Source organism: Camelina sativa, chromosome 11 (assembly GCF_030686135.1).
Source record: "Camelina sativa cultivar CO46 ecotype springtype chromosome 11, ASM3068613v1".
Classification (NCBI taxonomy): Eukaryota; Viridiplantae; Streptophyta; class Magnoliopsida; order Brassicales; family Brassicaceae; genus Camelina; species Camelina sativa.
In genome coordinates this window covers 16092746-16105969 of record NC_141890.1, presented here as the reverse complement: position 1 = coordinate 16105969, position 13224 = coordinate 16092746, and the positions used below count along the sequence as shown (strand labels likewise).

At 37.2% G+C, this 13224-nt stretch overlaps 1 pseudogene; it reads left to right on the top strand.

Annotated features, from left to right (window-relative positions):
• The first annotated feature begins 4138 nt into the window (after nucleotides 1-4138).
• On the top strand, nucleotides 4139-6552 carry LOC147934064 (uncharacterized; annotated as a pseudogene).
• Nucleotides 6553-13224: the final 6672 nt, after the last annotated feature.

Below are 13224 nucleotides of genomic sequence, written 5' to 3'. Positions count from 1 at the left end.
TTTTATTGTAGTGCTAGCCAAGGAAGAAGAAGAATTATGTGTTTACCTTTGGTGTGCGAGCTGTGCGAGTCAAACAAAGGGAAGGACGGGTCGCTTTCACCTTGTGCGAGTTCATGACAAGTTGCATAATGTCTCTTTCATCTAACCATCACTTCTAACGGCTATATGCCCATTGTTCTACTATATTAGACTATGTAAAAACATTTGAGAAATACTAATTAAGTCTTTTTGTTCATTCAATCTTTTCTCTACCGAGTTACCCTCTTATCCTCTTATTCTACCTATTACATTCCGCAATTCTAACACCGCACTGACCGCGTCCCCTGAGATAACTGAAGAAACTGCACCTCCAACCGGTCCAATGTCTCTCTCGGAAAGTACTTGCGGTTGAACTTCCCCACGAAGTCAGCCCTAGTCATCTCCCTCTGCACTCTCCTAGCAGCCACTGATCTCCACCACGCCTGAGAATCACCAACCAAGTGGTGGACCCCTATGTCCACCCACAACTCCTCAGGACATCTCAGAGTCAGGAAGTTACGTTCCACACTCGTCCTCCACGCATCTGCAGCAGTAGGATCTGTACCACCCGAAAACCGCACCGTCTCGACGTCCATGTGTTCCTTCATCCGCAGCCACTGGCTGCCTCTCCTCTGCCACCACTGGTGGCACTACCTGAGCCTGAGCCGGTACCACGTCCGCTTCCATGACCAGCAACAGCACCATCTCTAGCCATCTGCACTACCATGAACAGAAGACTAAGCAAACAGTTTATACTAACACAAAATCATATACTCACTGTGGAATCACACAGTAGGCTCGAAGAGGATGTTCTAGGACTCCATGCCACACATAATTGACTAACTCACATAATCAATCAAAGCATGCAAATCCCAAACATATACAACACAAAGCCTAGTAAACCCAAACCTAGAGCTGTAAGGGTTCTGATACCAAACTGAAACGACCCGACCCGTTTTTTTTTATAATAATAATAATAATAATAATAAATAATAATAATAAGAATAATAATAATAATAAACAACATCTCGCTGGAAGGGAGGTGTCGACCGACACCAGCCAAGTGTCGACCGACACCAGCCAAGTGTCGACCGACTCCAGCGAAGTGTCGATCGACACCAGCCAAGTGTCGACCGACACCAGCCAAGTGTCGACCGACACTGGCTCTTGGTGTCGACCGACACTATCCCACAGTTTCGATTGATGCCGCTTCACTGGTGTCGACCGACACCAATTTGTGTCGATCGACACTACCTCTGCAACCACGATCCTCACGAAGCCGAGAGTCGAATCTCGCTCCCAAACTCCACCAAATCGTCCAATACTCAAAACCAAAGCCATATACATCCGTAGGAACCTGTAGCAATCAATCCCAGCAAGAAAAACACACAAACACAACAACAAACAAGCAAGATCAAGGAATCACAGGCTTAGATCAGCCATGGTCATGCACTCACCTCTCTGTAGGAAGATTCTGACCAACATCAACGAATCCAACCTTCCTAGCAAGCTTCTAGGTCCTTCCTAGCTTCAAATCTCCCAAGAACAGCCAAGAAATCTCTCAATCTCACCCAAAATCTCAAGAACACTTGTTTCTCTCTTTTTCTCTCAAAAACGGCGAGACAACAACAAAAACACGACCTATGCCGTTTTCTCACTTTAATATCTCGGTTCAATGTTTTTTCCTAAACAAAACCGACCAAAATCGACAATTAAGTTAATATGGTCGAACCAAAAATAAGTGGTGTCGACCGACACCACCTTGGTGTCGACCGACACCACCTTGGTGTCGATCGACACCCTCTCCCAAAACGCACAGTTTTGGTTTGCGGGTGTTTGAAATCTTTTTGAATAAATTATTTGATTGGTGAAAATAAAATGAGTCGATCTATTTTTTTTACTTCAACAATCTTTTTCTTTATGTATATATTCATAATTTCTTTATAATGATCTAGGTTTTGTTTTCTCTATTTTACTTTTATATAAACTTTTTATGGTAGAATTTAATTTTTTACATTTTAATATTTTAAAATTTAATAAATTTAAAATTGACATGTGTCAACATCTGAATGATACAATTGACACATGTCACGATCTTTTTAATGAATAACTTCAACATCATGCTTTCTATAATAAGATAACTAATTTATTTTTTATTTAACGCCAATTAACTCAGTTTCTTTTCTATTTAAATTTTTAGATTATGCTAATATTTATTCATTTTTTAATTATCATTTTATCACACCTAACTAAAAATAAAAGTTTATCAAACTTAATATTTTTCTCGGACGTAGTCCAAAGTTCGTACTAGTTTACGATAAAGACAAACTTTTTGATAGCTCACAATACTTGGTCTGCAAGTTACACGTCTTACTCTCCAGGTTATGCGGATAAAAAAATTATGTGAACTCCAAATATCTCCAGGTTATGCGGTAGAAAAATTATGTGAACTCCAAATTTCCTGGATTATTCATATTTCTTGACAATGACTAAGTTTCATTATGCATATGTCATATAGCACCATGTTTTTTTTTGTTTATTTATTTATTTATTTATTTTTATTTTTTGAAAAAAGATAGCACCATGTTAGATGACAAGAAAATTGTTTTTTACAAAAAAAATTGTAAACTCAATTAGAAAAATTGTGCTTCACTTGGATCGTGCATATGAATGCAAACTTGTTAGACGACGTAGAATATGTCTAGTTGCGGGTGCCGAAAAGACCATATTAGTGGACAAAATCGCCACAAATATGGAGCTTAGGTTACCTTTTTTGCATCCCAATTAACTCGGTGGAAGATATCAGAATGGGTAGTTTTCTTGATTTAATCATCCAAAGATATTCCGTTTAAATCATCTTTGATATGCTCAAATATACTCTAATGGTACTGACAACTTTGCAGTTATAATACTCTAGGGGTCGAACCACAGAAACTCTAGATGCAAACAATAAATTTAATAATCTTTCAATTATACTAATGTATTTAAATTGCAATACAAAAACAGAATTAAAGTTTTAGAAATTTATATGGAATTGCATTAAGAAATAGAATAGAGAAGTAAGGGAGTTTGAAATCTCTCTCAAAAGGGTTGAGTTCTGACTTGTCTCTCGAAAAGCTCTATGTGTCTCTCTCTCAAAAGTTTGCAGAAAATAAAACATAAGGGTTTCTAAAGCCCTGAAATCCTATTTATATCTCTTAAAACACGTCAAGGACTTAATAATGCAATTAGGGAAAACTTTGGGGCAGCTTTGCAAAACTTCAGAACTTGAGAAACTCTGACTTTTCTTCAAGTGAACAATGCATCGATCGATGCCAACACCTATATCGGTCGATGCAACTCTCTAAACTCGTATCCAAACTTCACATCTTAGCCTCAATGGTAGAATGTGCTCCAAATCCTCTTATTTTGCTCCATTATGCTCCATTCGTGTCAATAGGTACCTAATCCTACAAAGAGTCAAAAACAACCTAAAAAACAAATCAAAAGACTCCAAAAGCACATTTATATCATGGTTAAAAACCGTAAAAACCATGATATATCAATATTGGTAACAACAATACCAAAAATATTGATGTAAACCAAGATGAGTCATAGCAAATAACAGTTTTGAAATGAGATGATCATAATAGGTATGTGGAAGTTGAAAATGTGATCATTAGCACAAATGAAAAAAAAACGAAGAATTTTTTTTGACAAAATCGAAACCTGGCAATCAGAGGTTTTGATCAATCAATCGGAAATCAGAGATTTTGATTAATCAATCAGAAATCAGAGATTTTGATTAACCAATTGGAACGACATATCTCTATTATACATATAATTTATTTTCTATGATCCTTTGAATTCTTGTTTAGTAAGGGTATAGAAATTAGGGTTCTTTGATTTTTGAAAATTAGGGTTTCTCAAAATCTGTTTCTATCTGTGTTCATAGGCATGATAGTAAATAGGGTAATCTGTTTGTAGTATGTGATCAAAGTCTCTGTTTTATTCTCTTACCTCTCTCTGTTTTCTGTTTTATTGCTCTGCTTCTCTTGAATTATGCTTTTTATGCCACCAACAGATGCTTAATCTATAAAAATTGATATGTTTTGAGAACTTCAATGGTTTACGCAATCATATGGTTCTTGGCTCCTGGGAGATTACATTTATGAAGGTAATTCCACAGTTGATCTCGATGATTATTAGGTGTAGATAACGACTTATTCCTAGTGATTCTAATCATAATACTGCTTTTGGTTGTCTGTCAATATCACCCACATATGATTTTGCTTGCTCTTCTAGTTTATCTACCTGGTATTCTTGTGTTGTTACATGTAATGTAAACGATGCTGCTGCAATGCTTGTTTTTTTTTTAGTTGTTTAGCAACTCTGGTATGTAATGCACATCGCTCAAAGTTATTTCGATGTTAGAGCTTCTTGAGATAATTATCAAGTTGTTTGATTAGGACTTTCTTACGGGAACGCCATACTTAGAGGAAAGAGTGATCATTGTGACACCCATCTCCGGGAAATAGATGTAGAGAGAGTGTTTATTGGTTGAAACAAAGGAATGTGTGTTTTTGGTATTCTTGATTTGTTTGCAAAAAGATAGCTTTTGGTTTTTTCCTGTTTGTTAACCTTAGCTAGCTCTATCATTGTTCATGTAGTTTTTGGTTTTGATTTACTAGATACACATTCCGAAAAGTTTTCTTGTGCTTTTTTGTTTCCCTCTCCAATCAACAGCCTTGGTGACAAGCATGTAGGATATCAACACTTGGACAATGTTGGTGGTCGACCCTTTTCACATGGGGGAATCAATTGCATTGGAAAAAGCTTCTTGTCATCAAGGAATTAGTTAGTTCTTTTGTTTCTCTCTTCTCATCAAGAATTAATACAGATATTGATTGTTCTTTTGTTATGTGATCTCTTATGCCAGCTTAACTACTGCCACATACTGAAGAAACAAGAACACGATCGAGCAAAATCTGGATTGATCATGACAGTCTGAACATCATGATAATGCTACCTTTGATGATATCTTTAACCATAGCTTTGTTAATTTTTGATTTCCACGAGCTTCGTTGTTTAGTTTTTAAAAATGCTACCTTTGGTGATATTTTGTCTTAGAGTTACTAGATTTTAAAAATTTTATGCAATAATTTTTAGGGAGATTAGCAATCTGGCACACTTTTGTAAGAAAGTTGTGCAAATGACACACTTTTTGTCCATAGGGCACTTTTGGTTTGTGAGATTACAAACATACCCTGTAACTAGAGAGTGAAATCGTAACCAGAACTTAAAGCGACAGCGTTTTTGTTGTAGAGGAGTTAAAAAAATTTCTCGTTTTTTAACTGAATTATTATTGGGTTCCATAATTTTTTTCACCAAGAAGTAAAAAGTGTTTTATCGTCTTTCGTCACTTCGGAAACCTAGATCCGCCGCCATCGATCTCTGGGGAAAATCCTTCATGTCGCTGTCGATCTTTGGAAACCTAGATCCGCCGCCGCCAATCTACCGGTCTCTTTTGTTCTTCTCGTTTACCGTTTCGTCAGTGTTCGTGCATCTATTCCGATGACAGGTAATCGCCGTATTACTAGTTTTTTCAGACCTCCATCAATTGAAAAACCTTCGTCACCAACCAAAACTATTGTAGAAACGGCGGAGAAGAGTAATTCGGAGTGGGATATTCGACTTCCCCCACGTTTATTTGCCACCGACCGCTACCCAGATGCGAGGCTAAACATCTACTCAAAGCCCGACATTCTCAATGTAATCCGCAATGAGCTGAAAGGGACACCTGAAATGGATCGGATTTTGGATTCACCATTGGGATCCTTGTTTAGTTTACGGGTTGCTGAGTGTCCAATATCTTGCAAGTTACTTCACGCTCTACTATGTAGACAGGTAATATCCAAACAAAAGTATGAATTGTGGACAGTGTTCAGTGGACAGCCACTTAGGTTTTCATTGGTTGAGTTTGGTGCTGTGACTGGTTTGGATTGCCGTGAGATCCCTGAATAATACGACCCAGATTACGACCATGTTCCTGAACCTGAGGAGAAAATTTTATGGGATGAGTTGATTGGAGGAGATCAGAAGAAAACATTGGCGGATGTTAGTAAAGTCTTCGAAGACCTATTAGTCAAAGATGGGAACAAGAAACTTTGGCTTGCACTTCTTCTAATTATTGATGGTGTCCTAATAGCCAAAAATCAGACACATCTTCCGACTTTCAAGTATGTGGAGATGCTTGAAGACGTAGATGCATTCCTAGCTTTTCCTTGGGGGCGAGAATCTTTCTTGAAGACAATAGCTTCGATGAGGCCAGAGAGTAGGTTGCAAATTACACATGTGAACAAGAAATTGAGAGGTCATTATTAATGCAAGGACATGCTTGCTACATTCACCAAGAAATTGCAACAGAAGACTATCCGTTTGGCCGGTTTTCCCTTGTCACTACAGTTACTTGCCTATAGCAACATATTTGGGCTGCTGGAGAACATACCAGGGGATAATGATAGGAGGACCATATTGGAATGGGATTCATTATAGTTTGCCAAAAACAACCTTAATTTGAGAGACATTCATGTCACAGAAAGAGCTGACAATGTAAGTGTTTTGATTTGGCTATTTTTTTTGGAACCGTTAGTTTTTAATTTTCAACTCTGACCACGTGGATAGTATAATGACTAACATATCGGTATCCATAGTTGGTTGTTAATTCGTATCGTGTTGTTGATCCAACCGAAGAGGGCTGGGGAGAGTGGGATGATGAAGTTAAAGACAGGAAGATAATGTATATGGTGGCACAGATAGAAAGAGGACACGTTTTCTCGAAAAATGAGTGGACAGGAGGGGATATGTCATTGCCTTTAATCATCATCAAAGAGAATAAATATAATTTTGTACACACAAAGCACATTGTCTGCCGCCAAGGATCTAAGTCGCAAAGACTTAGCGTTAGACGAGGGAGTTTTTAAAAAAAAGAAACTTCCTACATTGGGGGCCGTCGTTGAAGGTAATGAGTTATTTGAACTTAAGTGTTGGTTCGAGAAGCAGTTAGTTGATCTTAGGTCTGAATATGAAGTGAAGTTCAAAAAGTTAGAGGGGCATTATAAGAAAATGAAAGGTAGGTTAAAAGGGCTTAGAAAGAGAAGATTGTTGAAAAATAAATTTCGGCAAGTTTCCCAGATCAATAAGAAAAGTGTTAGTGACTCCAGACAAAAGCAAAGTGACAGTGTCTCTGCTAGCGAGGATATCTCATTGAAGGGGTAGCACTTGATGGCGTTGGTGTTGATAATGTGGCTGATTCAACGTCGAACGCCAATGATGGGGCACATGATGTTATCACATCTGAGGTCGACATAAGTGGTGAGGATATTCTGGAAGGTGGTCACAATTGGCGTCAATATGTTGCTGAATTTTCGGAAGGGGTTAATAACCATTTCCCATAGTATGTATTATCTGATTTGATTTGCTCATAAACTTACTGTTTATTTCATTTCGTTAGAATGAATTTGTGGAAAAGTTGAACAAAGAAGTTTCTCCTGTACTGACTGTAAAGGGCATTGAGGTTTGTTTATAGTTATGCCTTTTTATTTTGGTTTGGTTTAGAGGAATTGTATGTCTCATACACAGTTGGTTTTCAAAGCAGACGGGAAGTCATTTGCAAAAATGTTATGCATCGAAGGTGGTTGGGAATGATGAGAGTGATTTGCGAGCTATTGATAATAAGGTTAATTCTTGTTAGTTTTGTTATGGAAAAATCAAGTATGGTGTTAGCTGACATAGATCTGTAATAGCAGGTTGAGAGCGATTGTGACTTTACAAAGGATAGCAACTGTGCTGGAGAGAGAGTTGTAGAATACAAAGACGGTGAGACGAAAGAAGAGTTTCAGGTGGGCGACATATGAATTTGTTACAGGGAGACATTGTTAGAAGACTTTAAATTGCTAAAATTCCCCATTGACTCTCATTGACTGAACAGGGAGACATTGTTCCCGTTGATATGATGTCTGTTTTAAGGACTCCTTCGCCATAAATGGTAAGTGGTTTGTGGAAATTTCAAACTTTATTAAAATTTCAATGTATGTATATTGATCAATCTGGTTGAATTACTTACATACAAATAGAGTCCAGTAGAATGGAGTCCTTCTTCAGAAATGGTAAGTGGTTTTTGTTCGGTTGACAATCCAATATATGACACTAAAAGCAAACTTATAATCACTGTAAGCAGAGAAACCATTATAGAGAAACTTAGATCATTTGATATTGAACACATGGATACCGATTTGTGGACAGGTGCAAGGCTTACCAGTCGGTGATCAAGATTTTGGTGATGATAAGGTGGTTTGTAGTTCTTATACAAGTGTTGTATTTTTTTGAGTAATCCTTTTGTAAACATGGATATGAGTAAAAGATGACATGTTGTAGCATTGATTTCATGTGACTGAACCTATGGATATTATTTTTTGGATAGGTACAAGGGGCAATAGAAGTTGAAACTGGCCATGATAAGGTGAGAACTATTTTTCTCATTAAATTTATATTTGTACACATGGATATGAGAAAAAGATAACAAGTTATATAATTCGTTTAATGTAACTGAACATATGGATACCAATTTGTGGACAGATAAAAGGGGCAACAGTCGTTGAACACGAAAGTGGTCAAGAAAAGGTGATTGGTAGTCCTATAAAATCCTTTTAATATGTTGAGTCAGCGTGGTGGGTTCACTTAATTCTGTTTGTATTCATGGACAAGGGACTAAGATTGCAATTTAAACCATGAAATTATAACACGGAATATGTGGTTACTAATTCGTGGACAGTAAAAAAATGCATCAGTCTATGAACCAGAGATTGGTGAACATTATTTTAAACTTAAGCTTGTAGTAACCTTTGATTGTGATGTTTTATCCTTATGTTTGGGTATAGTTAGGGTTGTCCATATATAAATTAGAGTAGGTTCAGCAGTTGGGCAATTGAATTAATTTGGGCAGAACTTATGGATTCGAATTTGTGGACAGGGACATGGGTCACCAGACGGCGCACAATATATTTGTCAAGAGAAGGTGATAAACCGTCTTAAGAAATCTTATATTTTGGTTTAGTTATCTCATGATATTGAACACATGGATATAGATTTGTGGACGGGTTCAAGGGTTACCAGTCGGTGAACAAGATTTTGGTGATGATAAGGTGATAAGTAGTTTTTAAACAAGTGTTGTATTTTTTTGAGTAATCCTTTTGTGGTCATAGAATTATGTTTGTAAACATGAATATGAGTAAAAGATGACATGTTGTGGCATTGATTTAATGTTACTGAACCTATGGATATTATTTTGTGGATAGGTTCAAGGGGCAGCAGAAGTTGAAATTGGGCATGAGAAGGTGAAAACTAGTCATTAAAGGATAAAAACATTTTTATTTTTTTAGTTCTCGTCATGTTTGTACACATTGATATGAGAAAAAGATGTCAAGTTCTAGCATTCTTTTAATGTTACTGAACATATGGATACCAATTTGTGGACAGATAAAAGGTGGACAAGCCGTTGAACACGAAAGTGGTATAGAAAAGGTGATTGGTAGTCCTATAAATCCTTTTAATATGTTGAGTCAGCGTGGTGGGACTAAGATGGCAATTTAAAGCATGAAATTATAACACGGAATATGTGGTTACTAATTGGTGGACAGTCAAAAATGCGTCAGAGTATGAACCAGAGATTGGTGAACTTTATTTTAAACTTAAGCTTGTATTAACCTTTGATTGTGATGATTTATCCTTATGTTTGGGTATAGTTACGGTTGTCCATATGTAAATTAGAGTAGGTTCAGTAGTTGGACAATTGAATTAATTTGACTGAACATATGGATACGATTTTGTGGACAGGGTCATGGGGCACCAGAAGGCGCACAAAATATTTGTCAAGAGAAGTTGATAAACCGTCTTAAGGAATCTTATATTTGGGTTTAGTTATCTTTAGGTTACCTTATAATTGGGTTTTGTTATACGCCGTTAAATTTATGTTTTTATCTGTTCTAAACCCTTTAGGTAATCGAAGCCTCAAAGACTATAATGAGCCTAGCCGCAGATAATATATGCGATGAGGTATAGGATTCAGCGTTGTATATGAAAGAACGTTGTCTCATAGAATTAAACTTTGAAAACGATTGTTTGGATATCATAATAAAAACATTTTTACTGTACACATGGATATGGAATCGTGGACAGGTAAGAGTTGAATCAGACGTTGAAGGGGAGTTTGTTGAAGATAAGGTGATTAATATTTTTTGATAAACTTTTTTTCGGTAGATTGATCTAAATAATTCTATATTATAATGTTTATATTGTAACTATTATGGGTGTTAATTGCAAAAACATCAAAACAATTAGGTGAGGGTAGCCTCAGAGACCATAAGGAGCCTAGCGTCAGAAAACCTTGACCATAATGAGGTATATTATGTATGTTTAGCGCTGTACATGTGGATGTGTATGTGGGTGAGCTAATGTTGTTTGAGATTGTTTTTTTAGGGAGGCAATAATGAGGAAGTTCCATTGACTAAGCTTGAAGGAGTTGAAGACTCGTCCAGCGATGAAGCGGAGGTAGAAATTGTGGGCATATATCTCTGAATCCTTATTGTTAGCGGATGATGTATATTAACTTATGATATATAATCTTACAGGAGGGAGAAGTTGATCCTGAATATATTTTAGATGTAAGTGATTCTTCTCCGCCACAGGAGCGAAAGCTTGCTATTTTGACCGAAGCGGAACAAAACCTTGTTGCTGAGTTGTTGAAGAAGGCTCCTTACTCTCCTTCTAATGGGCATGATTTATTACCTCATCTGTACACCACTCTGTTTAAATGCTTTGAGAGAACGCTGAATGAAGCACCTAACATGTAATTCCTGTCTTTCATTGAATGTTTTTTATGATGTTCTAATATATACTATTGTATGATGTTTACTAATTAGACAATGCCTTGTAGGGAACACCTGACACGTTGCGGTCACCTCATTGACAACCACTTTTTACTGGAACTTGGTGAACCACAGAAATGGGTCTCTACATTGGTAATTCCTGCTCTATTTATAAAGATTTGTCTGTAAAACAACTGGATTGGTATGATTTACATCTTGTTTTTTTTTTTCTTAAACAGCATATTGAGGTTTTAGTGTCTTTCTTAAGACAAAGACATAGATATGTCCTCGAGCAGGAGCTTTCGACGTTTGCCTCACCTTGGCTTGGGAACTACCTCTTGCAGAAGTACAAAAGTTTTTCAGTTGCGAAGAAGAAGACAAGAGTGCAGTGGAAAGGATTATTGGACCGATATTTTCCCGGTAGTCCTTCCGACTGTTTTGTGAATATTGACACTATATATATGCCCATGATTTGGAAGAACGAGCATTTGGTAGGACTCGCCATAAGCCTACCAAATTGGTGCGTTTACGTCGTTGATCCAAATGTGGATTTGTATGATAAGAGAAAGGTTTAGCAGTTCGTCGCTCCTGTTGTGGAGATGTTACCGTTCATCATTCACAAATTTTGGGCACCCATGTCACAAGAGAATGCAGTTGAAAAGTTTAGATGGGTTAGATACGAAGGCATTTATGTGAACAAGCGTTGCGGTGATTGGGGCCCGGTAGCAAGGAAGTTTCTTGAGCTTCTTGCGAATGACAATGGAGCAGAACAAATGGCGGCCATCACAAACGACATTGTTGATGAATTCAGGGCTCAATATGCAATGGACGACTACACTAAATTAGTTGCCCCTCTCTATACATCACAGAACGAGTAAAGGTCATTTGGGTTCGGTCTGGTCTGTGTAGTTAAATGTAGATTATGTGTATCGTGTCTTAAGTTATTTTTTGTGCTTTTATTTTTATATGTTTAACTCATAATGAAAACTGTAAGCTTTTATTTTGAGACGTGTTACTTCTAACGTTTGATTATAGTTAATTATGTCTAATAGTAATCCTTGTTTTGAGGCTTAACATGGACAGCAAATTTAGACCATGTGGTCGTAGCCATGTGGATACACGCTAACAGTTTGTTTCATGTTTATGATAATGTGTGTGGATAGATGTTATAGTGTAAAGGATACGTGTACCAGAGGTAGGAGTGAAAAAGGTCTGTATTAGTAGGCATCAACATGGGTAACATGCTTGAATAAGTGGATGGTTATCAATGTTGATGAAAGGGATTGGTATACACGTGGATGGGTATGAACTTGAACATGATGAGTAAGTGCATGTAGTAACCATGTTGAAATCGTGGATAGGTATTCACGTGGATGCATCAACATGGTTATACATAATAACTTACCCGCGAAATAAATACACTTTGGTATTAGAAAAAATTGCGAACCTACTCAGGAACCTCTATCCACATGGATGTTTAGAAATCGTTAGAGAGGATTATATTCTTCGTAGGATTGGCATTGTTGACCATATGCTAAGTTTTAATCGATGAATATTAACTGTCTACGACTAGCTGACCATATGGTAAGTTTTTGTGGATATGACATTAGATATTCATGAGACAGAATGAAATGAAAAATAAATATATAAATAGGTATCCATTAGGCATAAAGAAATGTGAAATAAAATAGAAATATGTATCCATTAGAAATAGTTAAATCCAAAATAGTCATAGGAGTTTGAAATGTGGGTATTACATTAGATAAAAATTAAAAAAGAAATAGGAGTTTGGGTGGTGCTGCTAATTGTTGAAACGAACTTGAAGTTTAGACCAATCAAGAGGAGGAGGAACACCACACTCTTTTGCATCGCCCTCCGCAACCTCTCTCATCTCTTCTAACCTCTTGTGCTCTGCCTCGAAGTCGACCAATTGTTGACCCAAGATCTGATTCAGTTGGGATAGTTGAGCGTCGATTAGCTCCACTTGATGCACGAGGGCGGTAGACTATTCCTTCTTCTTCATATGATCTTTCATCATACGAAGAATTTCTGTGAATCGTTCGGTGGTCTCCGCCTCAGTCGTGACTCTGGTCTTCTCAAACGCTTCTTTCATGGCCTCTAGGGCTTCCTCTTCCCATTCGAAATTGGAATTGCGTAAAGGACGCTTATCAGAACTCCCTCCGACCATGATGCTGGCCCCTATTGGTTCGTCTTCCCACTCGGACATGTGTTTTACACGTTTTCTAGAACTCTCTCCGGCCATAGCTGCAATGATCGAAGAACAAGATGCAACAACTGAAGA